General features: G+C 46.6%; 1 protein-coding gene across 1 annotated transcript in view; it reads left to right on the top strand.

The window, feature by feature from the left end:
• The first annotated feature begins 2,229 nt into the window (after positions 1-2,229).
• Positions 2,230-9,468, top strand: part of WDR37 (WD repeat domain 37) — a 110,028-nt gene continuing 102,789 nt past the window's right edge. The window contains exon 1 of the mRNA XM_069958925.1: positions 2,230-2,315. The gene's annotated coding sequence lies outside the window, so the exon portion shown is untranslated. The remainder of the gene's footprint in view (positions 2,316-9,468) is intronic.

Genomic DNA, 9,468 nt, shown 5'->3' on the forward strand with positions numbered 1-9,468 from the left:
TGCAGGATGGGGGGGGGGGGGGCATCACCCTACAATATGTATATATGCAGGCTGTCAGGGCATGCTGGGAGTTGTAGTTCTGCAGTAGGTGGAGGGCCACAGGATCAGTGGCATCACTCTCCAGTATGTACGTCTGCAGGCTGTCAAGGCATGCTGGGAGTTGTAGTTCTGCAATAGCTGGAGAGCCACAGGATGAGTGGCATCACCCTCCAGTATGTACATTTGCAGACTGACAAGTCATGCTGGGAATTGTAGTTCTGCAGTAGGTGGAGGGCAGCAGGAGGGGGATCATCACCCTCCGTTATGTATATATGCAGGCTGTCAGGGCATGCTGGGAGTTGTAGTTTTGCAGCGAGTGGAGAGTCGCTGGATGGGGATCATAACCCTGCGGTATGTATATATGCAGGCTGTTAGGGCATTCTGGGGGTTGTAGTTCTGCAGTGGATGAAGAGCCGCAGGATAGGGATCATCACCCTCGTATGTATATACAGTATACAGTATATATATATATATATATATATATATATATATATACACAGGCTGTCAGGGCATGCTGGGAGTTGTAGTTCAGTTGGTTACAGTTTTGATGGGGATTGTTAGTCCAGTATATATATATATATATATATATATATACAGGCTGTCAGGGCATGCTGGGAGTTGTAGTTCAGCAGTAGCTGGTTACAGTTTTGATTGGGATTGTTAGTCCGGTATATATATATATGCAGGCTGTCAGGGCATGCTGGGGGTTGTAGTTCAGCAGTAGCTGGTTACAGTACTGATGTTGGGGATTGTTAGTCCAGTACATATATATGCAGGCTGTCAGGGCATGCTGGGAGTTGTAGTTCAGAAGTAGCTGGTTACAGTACTGATGTTGAGGATTGTTAGTCCAGTACATATATATGCAGGCTGTCAGGGCATGTTGGGAGTTGTAGTTTTGCAGCGGGTGGAGAGCCGCTGGATGGGGATCATCACCCTCCGTTATGTATATATGCAGGCTGTCAGGGCATGCTGGGAGTTGTAGTTTTGCAGCGAGTGGAGAGGCTGGATGGGGATCATCACCCTCCGGTATGTATATATGCAGGCTGTTAGGGCATTCTGGGGGTTGTAGTTCTGCAGTGGATGAAGAGCCGCAGGATAGGGATCATCACCCTTGTATGTATATACAGTATACAGTACATATATATATATATATATATATATATATACACAGGCTGTCAGGGCATGCTGGGAGTTGTAGTTCAGCAGTAGCTGGTTACAGTTTTGATGGGGATTGTTAGTGCAGTACATGTATATGCAGGCTGTCAGAGCATGCTGGGGGTTGTAGTTCAGCAGTAGCTGGTTACAGTACTGATGTTGGGGATTGTTAGTCCAGTACATATATATGCAGGCTGTCAGGGCATGCTGGGGGTTGTAGTTCAGCAGTAGCTGGTTACAGTACTGATGTTGGGGATCGTTAGTGCAGTACATATATATGCAGGCTGTCAGGGCATGCTGGGGGTTGTAGTTCAGAAGTAGCTGGTTACAGTATTGATGGGGATTGTTAGTCCAGTACATATATATGCAGGCTGTCAGGACATGCTGGGGGTTGTAGTTCAGCAGTAGCTGGTTACAGTACTGATGTTGGGGATTGTTAGTCCAGTACATATATATGCAGGCTGTCAGGACATGCTGGGGGTTGTAGTTCAGCAGTAGCTGGTTACAGTACTGATGTTGGGGATTGTTAGTCCAGTACATATATATGCAGGCTGTCAGGACATGCTGGGGGTTGTAGTTCAGCAGTAGCTGGTTACAGTACTGATGTTGGGGATCGTTAGTGCAGCCATTCCTGTTATGTTGTCTCCCTGACGTCTCCAGCTCCACGTTAACCCTATGCTGACCTTCAGGTATATTACACACCATATACATCGCCCTCATTCTCTATCTGATCCGCACATTCCTTCCTCCCTCCATTAGATGAGCCCTCAGTCACCCATGAGGCTGGCATCCTCACACACACATCTCCCCGGGCCACCACCAGGCTGCTGAAGAAAACATCCTGACAATGGCACTAAAAATAACCGAGCTGCCAGTCTGACAGCAGGCGCTGGGCGTGGCCGTGCCACCTGGAGCGCATGACTGACCTTCTCCTTGACCAATGACTGAAGAGAGCTTTCGTCCAATGGGCGAAGGTTTTCAGTGGCTGCTGTGTGACAGGCCAGGAAGGGGGCGGGACTTCCGTTGTCAAGGCAAATGTCCGGAGCTGGCTGTGCGTGTGCGGGGTAGTGAGGAGGAGGAGGAGGTGGGAGCCCGGCGCTGTCATACGGTCTGCGGTGAAGGTAACGGGGGGCTGCGGGCTGGGGCGGGGGTGCACCCTGCTAACGGGAGGGGATGATGGGGAGAGCGGCTGGACGGGAGGAGAATGATAAACAGTGAGGACCAGACAGTGACAATAAGAGCAGCGGGCATGGCTGCCCATCATCTGGCATGGCTGCCCATCACCTGGCATGGCTGCCCATCACCTGGCATGGCTGCCCATCACCTGGCATGGCTGCCCATCACCTGGCATGGCTGCCCATCACCTGGCATGGCAGCCCCAGCTCTCCTGGGCAGCCCAGGCTGTAGGTGTCATACAGAGGCAGCCATTGTAGTGTGACAGATGTGTATTTGTATCGGACGATGGAAATCGTACAGGTTACTGCGGTGACGTAGGACAATAGTGGCTTCTGTCAGGTGGGAATCTTTATTACGTCCGTGATCGGCCGCTTTATTGTTGTCCTAGTAATTGATGTGTCTATGGGGACGGTCTACAGGGTGATGGAAAACTACAACTCCCAGCATGCCCTGACCTTTTACCGAGTCATTGTATCCTATACGAAAATAGTCCCGTCAGTCGTAGACCTCTATATATCTGAGGTAATGGCTTTCTGGTGCTTTGAGAACTACAACTCCCAGCATGCCCTGACCTCTTACCGTGATGAAGGGTTGTTGTGTCCGATACAAAAATAATCGCTTCCGTCATAGACTTCTATATATCTGTGGTAATGGGTTTCCGGTGGTTGCAGAACTACAAATCCCAGCATGCCCTGACAGCTTACAAAGTCATTGTATCCGATCCGAAAATAATCGGTTTAGTCGTAGACATATATTTCTGGTGCTTGCAAAACTACAACTCCCAGCATGCCCTGAAATCTTACCGTGCCGAAGAGTTGTATCCAATATAAAAATAATTGCATCAGTCATAGACTTCTATATATCTATGGTAATGCAGAACTACAACTCCCATCATGCCCTGACAGCGGTAGCGATGAGTGGTTGGATGGTGGACAGAAATCATTGCCCTATGGATTGACGCTTTTAGTCTAGTCCTTATAACCAATATATCTTGGGTAGTGGCTTTTGATCTTTAGCAAAACTACAACTCCCAGCATGCCCTGACATCTTACTGTAAGGAAGAGTTGTTGTATCTTATGCGAAAATAATTGTATCAGTCGTAGACCTCTTTATATCTATGGTAATGGCTTTCTGGTGACTGCAGAACTACAACTCCCAGCATGCCCTGACATCTTACCGAGTCACTGTATCCGATATGAAAATAATTGGGTCTGTCAAAGACTTGTATATTTCTGGTATGCTTGCAGAACTAGCATGCCTTGGCATCTTACAGAGTCATTGCATCAGTCATAGACCTCTATATATGTATGGTAATTGCAGAACTACAACTCCCATCATGCTCTGACAGCTGTAGCTTTGAGCAGTGGGTTAGTAGGTTGTATGTTGTACAGAAATCATTGCCTTGTGGATTGACACCCTATAAGCAATAGATCTATGGTAGCAGTGGCTTTTGATCTTTAGCAAAACTACAACTCCCAGCATGCCCTGACAGCTGTGGTGATGAACAGTTGGTTATTCAGTTGTATGTGGCTTGAAATCATTGATTGACTTCATTATTGTAGTCCTGAGAATCGTTGTATCTATGGAGGTGGCCCTCCAGCTGTTGCAGAAACTACATTTCCCAGCATGCCTTGCAGTGATGGACAGCTCGTTAGTGTTTAGCATCCTGTACAGATAATTATTGCATCGGTAACTGACAGCTTCATTCTAGTCCCAGTGATCAGTATATCTATAGTATTGGCTCTCCAGCGGTTGCCAAACTACAAATCCCAGCATGCCCTGACAGCTTTTGAATAAATAGACCAGGGGTGTCAAACTTGCAAACCTCCAGCTGTTGCAAAACTACAATTCCCATCATGCCTGGACAGCCAAAGCTTTAGCTCTCCGGGCATGATGGGAGTTGTGGAGGTTTGTGAGTGCGACACCTGTGGAATAGACAATGGTTTCATTGTCATCGATGGACTGTTCATTCCTGGGGGATTTCCAGAACTACAATTCCAAGCATCAGGCATGCTGGTAGTTGTAGTTTTACGACAGCTGTAAGGATACGGATTGAGATATGATTGTGTCAGCTCTGCAGTGTTAGAGGGATTTTATATGGGATGAGGTTGTAGCTAGATGTGTCAGCTTGTAGATTCAGTGGTCGCAACAATTCAGGTCATTTGGGGCTAATTCTTTGTGCATCTATAAGTGAGTAGAACTAATGGTGACTGTGTGACCATGAGATACTCTTATCTATCTATCTATCTATCTATCTATCTATCTATCTATCTATCTATCTATCTCCTATCTATCTATCTATCTATCTATCTATCTATCTATCTATCTATCTATCTATCTATCTATCTATCCTACTCATACAGTGCCCCTTCCTGCCACCTGGCTGTGATTTGAACTGCAGCCTCTCCTTTTACATTCACTTGCATTCAATAGTTGGTTGGGGGCGCCACCCTGCAGGGAAGTTACTGCAATAGCTTTATTTTTAGGATCAGTGGGACCACTGATCTTGCAATACATCATCACTTTATGACATCATTAACCCTTGGAAGCCGGGCCTCAATGTCTGACATTGGTTTTAGTTTGAGGTTTTGAGGTTTGAGTTTGAGTTGTATATGTCTGTGTAGGTGTGAACGATCTCCTGTGTTAGAGCTGTACTAGACATGTTGGGGGGGGGGTCACATTGTATGTATGAGGATGATGGGCGCTGATGCCTGGTACAACCTGCTGGGCTCCATTATCTCACACTACTAGATAGTGACAGAGCATTATCCATCTGAAATCAGAATATTAGCTGTGTACATGAGTCATCCTCTTCTGCCGAGTCCTCCGCTCCTCAGCTACATCTGTTCTATTACAAGTTGTTGGAAAACCAATTTTTTTTGCCCTTTCATCTCTTAAGGTGCCCATACATATAATATTAAGGCCTATACAAATGGCATCTAGAGCCCAGGTGTCAATGTTACAGCGCACCAGCTGTTGCAAAACTATAGCTCCCATCATGCCTAGGTAGCTAAAGCTTTGGCTGTCCAGGCATGATGGGAGTTGTAGTTTTGCAATAACTGCAGGGCGGCAGGTTTGATACCTAAGTAGTTGTTCATGATGAAACCTTCATACACCATCTTTTTGGGAAAGAAAGATTGCTCATCCTTCTCCCTGGTGTCAATGATCCTATAATGTATCTGTAATCAAACCTTTGTTCACACTAGTAATGGCCATCAGCATCTTCCATCTAATATTATTTGGCCGGCATTAACAACGCTTTATGCCATAGCGGTTGTTGGTGAAGTCATTATTGAGGGGGAGAACTCTGTGCCATAAAGTAGTGTCTGTGAGCCTGTTCACACTAAAATTAAAGGGGTACTCCAGTGAAAAAATATTTTTCTTTCAAATTAACTGGTGTCAGATATTGCCAAGGATTTGTAGTTTACTTCTACTTAAAGGGAACCTGTCACCCCGGGCAGCCTCCCCGAACCCACCCCTGCACAGGGCCCCATATACATACTGGCTCCTGCGTGTCCCACTCCCGGTCCCGTGGCGGACATCTGGCTGTTGGCCCATCTGACTATCTGCCCCAGTGATTTCCTATGGCCATCGGACTCATCTCCGCTCATTTGCATATTGAGCACGCAGATGAGTTGACGACCAGATCTCTGCGGTGGGACAGGCACCGGGACATGCAGGAGCCGGGAGCCGGTATGTATGTGGGGCCCTTTCATGGGTGGGGTGGTGAGTTCAGGGGGGCAGCCAGGGGGGACAGGTTCCCTTTAAAGATCTCAAGCCTTTCCGGTACTTATTAGCTGCTGTATGTTGTGCAGGAAGTGGTGTATTCTCTCCAGTCTGACACAGTGCTCTCTGCTGCCTCCTCTGTCCGTGAGGTTTCCTATTGGAATTCGCTGCTACTCTGGACAGTTCCTTCCGGAGCAGTAGCAAATTCCCATAGAAAAACTCTCCTGCTCTCATCGTGGAAAGAATACACCACTTCCTGAAGGACATACAGCAGCTGATAAGTACTCAGAGACTGGAGATTTTCTAATAGAAGTAATTTAAAATCTCTGGCACTTTCAGGTTATTTGAAAGATTTTTTTTTTGTTGCTGGAGTATCCCTTTAAATACAATACAGTGCATTACCAGTTGACCATAGTGCATTGTGACTCTGAGGGTGGATTCGCATGTGAGAAGTTGTATTAATTCCTGAGTCTGAATATCACTTCCATTAATGTGAATGGGGTGGATTCTGCCACATGCATGTGACTCTGTGCCAGCTCCATACAGACATGCTGCGGATGTGCAGGACCCAGTGCAGCAATGCGGGTGCCTCTATGTCGACTAATGTTTTCGTGTTTTTTTTTTTTCCATTGCCCTCTATAGAGGACGGAAAACGTAATTGATGTATTAAATGCCTCATCCTGGATGCTGGATCCTTAAAGGGTTCTTCACCATTACTGCTTCCAGTTTTGCGGTTTCCCTGTAGTTTTTTTGTTGTATTACTGTCAGGGATGGAGAACCTTCGGCCCTCTAGCTGTTGCAAAACTACTATTCCCATCGTGCCCGGACAGCCAAAGCTAATGATGGGAATTGTAGTTTTGGGCCGAAGGTTCCTGCTCCTTGCCGTATGTCCTGGGTAAATCTTCCTTCCCTTAGGATATGTAGCAGTGAACGTCCATTAGAGGAACGGCGGTGAGAAGCAGCAGGAGAGGAGAACACTTCTCACATGTACTGTGTCAGGAGAGAAAAACACCTTTCACACGTACAGCGTTTGCTGCTGCGTTGAGTCATCCTGTTACATTGATTTGCACAACATTAAATCCTCAGCCAATACATTATGTGCGGATGGCTTGGAGGGGAAATCTCCAGTATAGAAAGTGTTCCCGGTCGCTGGCAGGATGTTGACTTATAGTGTTCACCTTGTGCCGGACTGATCTGCCTGGATCCTGTGCTGTGGTATCAATGTGCACGATGTTTACACAACACTGGTGTCTTACTGGGGATAACAACATGTTCTACTGGTATTCAGAGAATACTACAACATACAATACCCCCTTGTTGTGGTGCATTGTCTCGGCCTATGGAGGCGCTCACTGGAAAATCTCCTTTATCTCGCTAAAGGTTTGTGCTGTGACTTCTCTTATAGATTGAGTCCAAAATGTTCTGCCAGAGTACTTTGGGGGCGTTCACATGATGATTGGACCTTCCGGATGTTGTATGGGATGTTGACGTATCCTGCACAAGCCCCATTTTTTTTTATCAGCCTGGTTGTAGTTAGCTGGGGATCTACATTTAAATGAGTCATTTTCCAACCATATAAAACATTTCACTCAAACCTTAAAGCAGGGGTACTCAACAACTTTTAGTGAAGGTCCGAGCTGAACATCAGTAGTAAACGTGTTTTTTTTTACTTTTCACAAACGTTGAACTGTTTACATACAGAATTGATGCTTATTAGTGGGAAAACTGGCATTTTTTCTCTTTCACTGGCTCTTTGAAATTGGATACAAAGGGGGGTGACTGCTCCTAGTAGTATATAGCCCCCCTGTGCGCTTCCCCAGTGGTATATAGCCCCCCCCCGTGCGCTTCCCCAGTAGTATGTAGACCCCCGCTTCGTGCTCCCTTAATTATATAGATTCCCTGTGCTTTCCCTCCTATCTAGCATGTCACATAAAAAAAAACAACACTTATACTCACCTGGGTCTGGGCGTCTCCTCTCCTCTTCGCTCTTGTGGCTGCACTACAGCGGTCACAAGAGGCTGCTCTCCACTTGTCCTGGCGCCGGTGCAGTTACGTCACTTGAGCGCTGGCACCAGAGGCAGAGTGCAGCCTCTTGTGACCGCTGTGGCCAATTACGAGTGCTCATAGCTACTGTGCAGAGCGCAGCTCAGTATCCAGGTATACTGAGCTCCAGCAGGGGTCCGGACTGCTGGCCTCCGCGGTCCGACAGTTGAGGACCCCTGCCCTAAAGTGTAGTTTGTCGCACTTTGCGCTCCATGTAAAAACTTACGCTCAGAAAATGACCTGAACAAAGTCACCGACTATCAATGTCAATGGGAATTATTCCAGTCCACTTATGGATACTTTTTGCATGCCATTTTGACTGCATGTTGATGTAGCCGAGCCTCTGGCACAGTCATGGTGTCCGCCACAGTGCCCAGCAACATTTTTTTGGGGGGCTTTTGCCTGGTTTCTTATCAGCTTTATAAAGGCACCTTGTACAGTACTGACTTGGAACCCTATGTGCCTATTGACTTTAAAGGGATTGTCCACTCCAGACTTAAATGTAAAATGTGGCTGCTTTCTTCCAGAGACAGTACAGGCTGGGCTTTGTAGTCCTTATTTACAACATAAATAATATATTGCTTATAGTGCCAATGTATCCAGTGGCGTCACAGAAGAAATAAGGATCTGTATACTAGTATAAGTGATACACAACCTCCATGACCCGGCTAAAACACTGCACCAAGTAACCTAAGGCATTCCTCCGGAGGCGGCGGCTCCTTCTTTTGGATACTTGAGTGACAGCCGCATGACAGATGGGGTAGTCTCATGTACGAGAGGATGACTATACCTGGGAGAGGTGAGATGAATGTGATAGTTGTGACGTCTGGTTTGGATGAGTAACTGGGAGCAGTTTGGGAACAATGGTGTGCGGCTGGTAGAACTAGAAAGGTGTTTTCTGGCAGTGAGAGTTTTGGAGGAAACGGAGGTAAGTTTTACTATTAAGTAATAATGTACGACAAAGGTGTCAAAACTTCGGCCCTCCAGCTGTTGCAAAACTACAATTCCCATCATGCCTGAACAGCCAAGCTTTAGCTTTGGCTGCCCAGGCATGATGGGAGTTGTAGTTTTGTAACAGCCGCAGGTTTGACACTTATGATGTAAAAGATGTATCCCCCAGCCTGTGACTCCACAGCAGTTGCAGAACTACTACTCCCATCATGCCAAGGCATGATGGCAGTTGTAGTTTTGCAGGTTGGGGAAACCCTGTGTACTGTGCTATGCTGTGCCCTTATATGCTCCTGCTTACCATAGAGGTCACACAAAGTTCTTGCCTCGCTTGCCAAAGTTACTTGGATCTATGAACCTCTGTTCTCTCCCAATGATACA

This window comes from Dendropsophus ebraccatus, chromosome 2 (genome assembly GCF_027789765.1).
Source record: "Dendropsophus ebraccatus isolate aDenEbr1 chromosome 2, aDenEbr1.pat, whole genome shotgun sequence".
Taxonomy (NCBI): Eukaryota; Metazoa; Chordata; class Amphibia; order Anura; family Hylidae; genus Dendropsophus; species Dendropsophus ebraccatus.